Consider the following 8826-nt stretch of genomic DNA (forward strand, 5'->3'; position numbering starts at 1 on the left):
GCTGAGCATATGCAGACTGCTTTAACTTACAGGATGTCTGGCCTTTCTATAACTATTTGAGTGACATATGTAATACTCATTCACATTTATGATTTTTACATGAAAAAAGAACCACTCAATTACAATAATTATAAAACCCATAGCTGTAAAAATACAGCCAAAATGATAATCAATGTTGCAGGCATGATTATCTCAATTATTAATCACTCTTCCATAACGAAATCATTTTACTGCATTGACTTTATTTTACACTATACTTGCCCTAATAAAAGGAAGAGCATTAAAAACCTGCTTCAATCAAGTTTAATTTAATATAATTAACAGTGGAAGCCAAAATCATGATTTTGCGGTGTTTATCAATTCAACCAGCTCTACTCCATCCTTGCCTTACAAGGACAAAAACAAAATTCTTGCAAAATACAAGAGCGACATCCATGAGTACAAACCTACAAGCAACTATTATGCAAGTTTGTTATCAGAAGAAAAAGGCCATGAATGCCTAGCAAAACAGTTACTATTCAATATTGTTATGACAGGGCCAAACAGCCTGTTTCACTGTAAGCCAACACACAAGTTAACACAAACTGACACCGTGTGACCTTTTTTTATCCCCTTCACTTCATGTTTTATACTTGACTGCAACAAGCTGCTATGTATCAACCAAAACTGGCATAACCTGACAACAGCTAACTACATGCAGCCAAAAGTGCAAATTGATCAGCTACATAAAAGAAGAGGCTGACATGAAAAAGATCTGCAGTTGCAGGGATGGGGATTGGCTCAGTCTAAGTGTTCCTGTTTGTGTGAAGTGAGATGTGAAAGAGCTTTGATAGTGAACAGAGCAGAAAGCGAGACGCACACAGCTTACATAATTGAAGAACATATTGTAAAGGAGGAAGTAGCGCTGAAACATGAGATAACCTCAGCCTTAACTTCCCATCACCTGAGGGAAGCATCAGCTGATTCGGGGTAAAACAAGAGAGGGGGTAGCCTGCAGCTTCAGCTAGAGTTTATGGCAAATATATAAACAGTTTGTTCTGAATGCATCAATATTACAAATACATGGCAATGATTATTGCTTTAAAGCCTGTTGTAAAAGCTAAAAACTTTCATTAGAAGAATCAGCAAAAAATATTTTGTGTAACGCCTTACGTAAAGAAACAAAAATACTTCTATGCTAACACTACAGTACATAAACAAAGCTATGGGGCAAGAACAACCTTTAAAACTGCAAATATAAAGAAAACAAGAGACAGCTGTGAACTAGTGAAGACTTATTTTTTTGTGCTGTATATGCTATTTGTTGTTCTGATGTGTAGGCAAAATACTATTGAGTACATAGGGTTTCTGTTTTGGTTAAGAGTATTCTCCAGCTCAGTCCTACATTCCCACAACAATGCAGGCTCCAACACAACACAATGCTGCTATTCTTAAGACGCACAGAAATAAAGCATGGCAGCTTTCTGGCCATTTCCTGTGGTTCTGGGAACAGAGAGAGGGAGGCAGGTTGGGAAAAGAGCGAAAAGTAAAGGGCTGGATCTATGATAAGAAGGAAATCATGCAGCACCAGCAAGGATTAAAAGTAGGAAAAGCAACTGTATGCTGTAGTTCCAAGACAACTTTTCCCATCAGTGCTGCAGCGGAAAACTAATTCTGGGGTTTACCTTAAAAGAAAACAGTATATATGATGATTATGTGTCCAGTAATTCTCAATAACCAAGTAAAATTCTCACTAACAAGCATCTTTCCAGCTGTCCGGCATCCTACCAATGACTAATACAAAATGTCTCTGCACACACTGCAGTCTATCATTATCCTGCAAAGACAGATCCTGGCATGTCAAGGAAATACTAAAATATAGGGCTCCCAGAGACATAATGACAGGAAAAATATGAAAAGAGAAGTTACGTTTTGGCTTTGGCTGCGTGGATAGATGTGATGTGTGAGGAGGGGAGACTAAGGGAATGAGGTCAGTCGTGAATGTCAGAGATCACGGTCTTTTTTTCTTCCTGTGTTTTGTTCATTCATTACACTGTGCTGAAAAATCCTAAAACGTTTACGTTCAAATTAATACCTTTTTTAAGATCTTAAAATTCAACTTATGATTATTTCAGCTTTGAGAATATACCACAATATCTTAACGTTTTATCAGTACACAGTTATATAAAGCTATGATTAATGATAATACAGAATTGTTGCCCAATTCCGGTTAATATTTAATATTTAAGAGCTGCAATTAATGATTATCTTCACTATTGATCAGTCTGTGGATTACTTTCTTTATTCATCAATCAACTGAACAAGGTGACTTTTATAATGATACACTAGAGAAAGGCAACAAATCCTCACACTGAAGAAGCTGGAATTAGAGAATGAACTGTTTAAAATGAAAAATTGTTGCTGATTGATGTTCTGTAAACTGAGAAACTGACTAGTTGCTTTAGCTCTATACAATGTTTTTGTCTTTCAACACAATCAAAAGATTAAACTGAGTTAGAATATACAATTATTATTACACCTACACATATGTTGATGTTAAAAAACAGTACCAAGTCTGATTTAGTACTACACAATTTCGTTCAATGTACTGTAAACTGTTAATATGAAAAAAAAGAGAAAAAAAGAAAACTGAATACATGCACAGAAACCTTTCCCTACACACACACACACACCACACACACCACACACACACACACACACACTAGAGCCCTGGCAAAATAAACATTGACTGCAAATATTTCAGAACATTAAATGCGCATACACTGAATAACTAAACAGTTTAAGTAGGTTTCTCGTCCTGTATGACAGACATCTCTGTCTGAAATCCACAAGCACTTTATGAATGAGTCACCCTACTTGTGATGTGTTTCTGATTTATTCTGAACTGTGAAGACGCATTATAGTATTTAAGATTGGAGATATTATGTGTGTGTGTGTGTGTGTGTGTGTGTGTGTGTGTGTGTGTGTGTGTGTTTGTGTGCTTGTGTGCTTGTGTAACTGTGTGTGGTGTTGTTTGTGGGGGCTGGGTTGGAGGTAATTGACTCCTACAGTCATTCTGATCAGATGTGAATCATCTGCAGGCATTAGACTTCCTGGAAGGCTAATTCGGGAGTTATAAACTTTTCCACATTGGGACTCATAAGGAGCCAATTGAGTTTCAGTGCACTTTCTGATTCAGTAACATCATCCAAGAATCCGGTTTGTGGATTTTTTTCTGCAGTGATACCAAACTCTGTGCTTATGCTGGGAATAAACGTACGTGACAAGATGCAAATTGTGTATTGTGCGTGAGAATGGGTTCTGCTTTCACTTCAGCTTAGATGACTCCCATTTCTGCTAAACCCCACACATACACATACACACACAACAAGCTATTTAATATTTAATTTAATATGTATATGAATGTCAGGCTCAATTAACTGATTGTTTGGTGTATGATATACTGTGAAATCATAGCATTCACAGTTTGTGCTGTCTTAAGTTTGCGTTTGTCTGACCAACAGTCAAAAAGATAAAGATTTTTAATTTACTAATTTAGTCACACTCACATTTAGTCAAAAAAAGCAACAAATCCTCACATTTGAGAAGCTGAAACTAGAGAATATTTGGCCTTTTTCTTTGGAAACTGACTGAAATTATGAATCTATCATTAAAATAGTTGCCAATGTAATTTCATCAAGTAATCCATTAATACACAACTTGTTGCAGCTCTATATGTGTGCACTCATGAAACCTGGATAAACCTCTCACGGCTAAAAAGCAACTATTCAGGGTGTGTTTCTTTTGGAAAGTTTGACTGGCCAGCTACTAGTAAAAAAACAAAACTCATGACCCCATCCTACATCACTCACTATGTATACACACACAAAAATCCATTAATGTATTGCAACTGCAGAGCCTACAAGCACGCAAGTTTTAAGCGACATCCTCATACTGCTGCAGCTAAATCGGGCCTATAATCAACATTCTTCCAACAACAAGAACAGGGGCACATTGGGGTAAACACACACAAATACACACACAGTCTCTAATTATTGCTGCTTTGGAAAAAAACACAGGCACGCATGTCTGTCCCCCCAAAACGCCTGCACAAACGTGTGCACACACACGCAAGAACTTAACCCTACTGTATGCCTTGTGTGTGTGTGTGTGTGTGATGAGAAAATACAGTTAGGAGATTTTTAGGCTTAACTGTTTGGGTGGCCAAGTGCTGTGTAAGCACACACACACACACACACACACACACACACACACACACACACACACACACACACACAAAAACTAGAAAATATGTGTGTTATGTTGTAGAAGGTCCCTACTGACACCAGAAAAGAGCTTTCTTTTTCTTCCATTTTCTGCCCTAATTTGTTTCTTCCATAAATTCCTACTCCTGTTTGGCTGCAAATTAATCTCCCACGGTTCCTCTCTTCCTCTTTCTCTTTTCCTGTCTTTCTTAGAACCCCGGAGGGAAGCAGAAGAGCTGGCGTCCGAAAACATCTCAGTTAAAGACATGGAACCATGACACTCAGTCTGAGTCCACTACTTTCACTTCTTCCACACTCCATCATGCATGTACATCAAATACACACAATGATTAAAAAATTACTACTATGATGTCCAAATTCCAAGAAGCTACAGTCTTCTCGTTCAAGAAAAGATACTACTGAGACAATATTGTGCTGTGGTGCATAAAATCCCCAACCAAGTAATCACGTCATGTTGGAGAAAATCCTATTATAATCATGCTAAACAAGTGTCATCCCCCTCTCTAGGGAAAGTCCAATATTTTCCAGTGCTGAAAATGTAAAGCAGAAAATCCTAACTTATGATATTCAGATGGTCCTCAGAACTGGAGATCATAAATGGTTTCTGCCAATACTGTGTGGTTGTAGTTATTTATTATTTATTTACGTTTTACTGTATTTATCTTAGGTTTCATGTGTGCATTTATACAGGAACATACCACGCTGAGTAAAAGAGAAGTGAAGACGGCACCAAAATTCAGAAACCAAGGAAGTCTGTAGGGAAGTAAACACTTTTCTGTAATTCATCATAAACAGACTGTACAGGCCAATTAGGGATCTGGAACGGCACTGAACCCTTAAATTACAGTCAACCTTTTGTCTGGGGTTGACAGACTCATAACTATCTGCCATGGAAAATAGTATGTACTGTTTAGCTGGCGCGACTTCCCCACCCTAGAGGCATGTTTTTCTGTCTTTTGTGCTTCAGTGACTCAAGGTGTTACAACTGTCACATCTTAATGACTACGAACGTCAACCTCAGTCCGTTGGGATTACTCCAGGGGGTAAATATGCACCCCTACAAATGTGTTTTCATACATACTGATGATACACATTTTTAAAGAAGGCCTGGTAGTATGCCACAGCTGGTCCCCTGATAATAATTTGTATGGTTGGGCGAGAAGAACAATGAGACAACACAACTTTATACATCACCAGCGACTTTGCCATACCATAGACTTGATCCCTTTAGTATCTCTGGGTGTATAGGGGCCACTGTGGGAAAACAATGTGCTTAATGGCAAAATTACACTTTGATTTGTCCGACTTTCAGTTGGCTAAATTTGCCACAAAACAGTCATTATTATGTCAATTAACAGCTTGTCAATTGATTTTTCAACATACCGTACTATATCACAATTAGAGCTGCAGCAATGAGTTCATCGATTAGTCGGACGACAGAAAATGAATGAATTTCAACAACAGCACTGGTTAACAGATACCAACTGGTGTCATTCAGTTTGCTACAGGCTCCAAAAACCTATCCCAAGAAACAGCACATGTATACATGTATACATTAACGTCCATTTAAACAAAAACAGGGCAGCCAGGTGTGATAGTGAAAGTAACAATACAGCGCTGTGCATACGTCAGACCAAACACGGTAGTTGTGGCACTAAAGAGGTGGTTTTGATGTCAACTGTCCGTGTTAACCAAACCAGGGCTCAACTCAGCAATGTTAGTCGGTCAACTAACACTGGTTTCATTATATTTTAGCTGTAGTTAGTTTAATGAGTGACGATGCTCTGGCTCAATTGAGGCCTGTTGTATTATTGTGATGGAAACGGGATGGAGGTAGCCCTCCCAAGTATATTTTTGATCTCTGGGAGACTGTTGGGATATTCCGATATAAAGGCAGTGGTGGAAGATGTACTCAGATCTTTACTTAGGTAGTAATACCAAGGGGTAAAAAAGTCAAAATAGGAATTGTTGTGTTTTTGTTACCTTAGTTACCACGTTTCTACATAGCCAAGAACAGAGAAACCAAACACTGGCTGTAAATAGGGCCTTTTGCAGGTTTTTTACAAGTAACGTGGCCACTGTAGTTTCTTCTACACACTTCACAGCCCGTTCACATTCTCACATCTTAAAATACAAACGTGAGTGGTGTTCAGTTGGTTGCAACCTGCACCTTCACCACTAGATATCACTAAATCTTACATACTGGACCTTTAAAGGGCCTGTCCTCACGAATACACAGCCTGACCCAATACGATGTCGTTTCGAAGAAAATCTCTGTAAACACGGCGTCGTTTCCAGAAATATCTGCGTCCACACGGATTCACTGAAACGACCCAAAACGCTGTAGTACATATGCAAGGCCTGCATGTGGGGCTGTGACGCCGCCAAACCAATACACTAAAACCGAAAGAGAAGCCATGGAGCATGCACTGTTTACAAACAAGTAGTAGTAGTCCACCATTGTTGTTGTTGTTATGATGCGTCTAGTGGCGGCGGCTGAGGTTAAAGGCTAGAGAGGCGGGGCTAATCCGTTTTCGCCGTCCAGACGACTCTGGGCAATCCGGCGTTTTCGGACTTTCCCACTCTGGGACCCGTTTCCAAAAGATACCGTTTTCAGTATTTATCCGGATTCGAGAAAAACGTATTCGTGAGGACAGGCCCTCAGTGTGTAAGCAATATTTTAAAGTTGTAGCTGGTCGAGGTGAGGCTAATTTTAACTGCTTTACATACTGCTGGATAGTCTGATATATTACAATGCATTATATTTTGTTTGTTGACCATACGTTTGATATGTAAAATCGTAAAACTGCAAAATAACTAGCAACAAAACTGTCAAAATTAGTAAAAAAGTGCAATATTTCCCTCTGAAATGTACTGCAGTAGAAGTATAAAGTGGCACAAACTGGAAATACCTCAAAGTACAATACCTAAATACATGTATTTACTTCATTTCCACCACTGTATAAAGGATTTTCAGATTGTATCCATTCATCCTAATAACTGTTCAACTACTATTTAAGTCGGAAAACTCTGGGAACCCCTAAAACTACACACCTGTTGCCTGACAGACAGAGACTCCTTTTACTTTGAAGAAATATCCTCCTGTACACAAACCTGTATTTACACACATAGAGACACACACACACACACACACACACACACACACGAGATATGAATAGAAGTGAATCCCCTCCAAAACACACACACACACACACAGAAATTACTGTTGTGATTTACTGCTATACAACACAGGATTATGAAACCAAGTCGCTGCTCCCCACTTGTTCCTGTTCTCCATCCAGCAGTCATGAGGAGTGACCACTGAACCTGAGCACTGCACAATAACGACTGCCACAAACAACAATAACGTTCACCTTTTAAAGTTATTATATAAGGGTCTTAACTGGCGAACAATTAAGTAACTTTCTCTTTCTTTTTTTTAAATGTTTGGCTCCATGTTTGGTCCATTACAATGTTACAAATGAATCACAATAGGTTTCATATTGCGACATCACCATGGCGACCATAACTGATAGATTTGCGCCATATGATGTGGTAGAAATTCACATGGACTTAAGCTACTACTAAGTTACAAGAAAAGCACGTGTTGTGTACATCTTTTGTGCCAACTACTGAAGTAACGCCAAGCAGCTCTCAAAGACTATTTTTTTTAAAAATAGAAAACCTTTTAACTTTTTGGCCCAAAAAGCCCCGAGCCGGAGAAGAGGCAGAGCCCTTTAAATTTCACACGAACACATTTTTTCGACGATTATCAGAAAAAAAAAAAAAAACTGAAGGAAAAAAAACACACAAAATATAAAATTGGACACAAGCTTTGTCCACATTAATGCTGCGGTTCGTCACTTTGGGATGTATCTTCCCCGTGTGGTGAAGTAAAGAGTTTAGCGGTGATAAAAAGCACTTTAAGACGATAAGGGAATAAAAGTTGACAGGAGCTCACACACACATACTCACGTTCTCCGTTATCTCGGATGGGCACCCACCGCAGCACGACGACAAACCAACAAGTTGGACTTCGCATAACGGAAATGTGCTGAGAAACATCTAAAGTAACGTTAACTCAAAAACGACGTCGGCGAGGAGCTAAAAGAAACTGGACGTGAGAGGAGAAGCTGCGTGCTATAAGGCGCGTGGCTTTCTCTCTCATTGTGCGTGCAGGCGACGGTTCCTTTGCAACAAAAAAAAAAAAAAATGAGGAAAGAAACTTTCAGCCACGAACTTGATGCGGAAAAAAGTGGCTACTCCTCATTTCCGCTGTCAAAAAAAAAAAAAAAAAAAAAAACCAGCTGTGTCAATTGAAGGAAACTCTCAAAATGGCTTCCTGTTTAGTTTTCAAAATAAGAGACGCGCGTCCGAGGCGCCAGTCATCAAGGCCCGATTAACCCACTAGGGGAGCCCTGTGTACAAACGACCTATGAGCAGTATTTAGATAGCAGTAGCATATTATCCTGCTTTTAAAATGAGGTTATTGCCTTGTGCACATCATGTCTCATTACAGCCATTGGCAATTCAATCCTTCATGTATGAAAAGAAAATCAAG

The 8826-nt window shown here is 39.0% G+C and overlaps 1 protein-coding gene across 2 annotated transcripts in view; it reads right to left on the reverse strand.

Moving 5' to 3' along the window:
- sh2b3 (SH2B adaptor protein 3) overlaps positions 1 to 8522 on the reverse strand; it is a 53373-nt gene extending 44851 nt beyond the window's left edge. Inside the window, exon 1 of one of the 2 annotated variants that reach the window (XM_051422602.1) lies at positions 8241 to 8522. The gene's annotated coding sequence lies outside the window, so the exon portion shown is untranslated. The remainder of the gene's footprint in view (positions 1 to 8240) is intronic. The other variant, XM_051422601.1, reaches the window with a different exon arrangement.
- Between the last annotated feature and the right edge of the window lie 304 nt (positions 8523 to 8826).

Source organism: Dicentrarchus labrax, unplaced genomic scaffold (genome assembly GCF_905237075.1).
Source record: "Dicentrarchus labrax unplaced genomic scaffold, dlabrax2021, whole genome shotgun sequence".
NCBI classification, from domain to species: Eukaryota; Metazoa; Chordata; class Actinopteri; family Moronidae; genus Dicentrarchus; species Dicentrarchus labrax.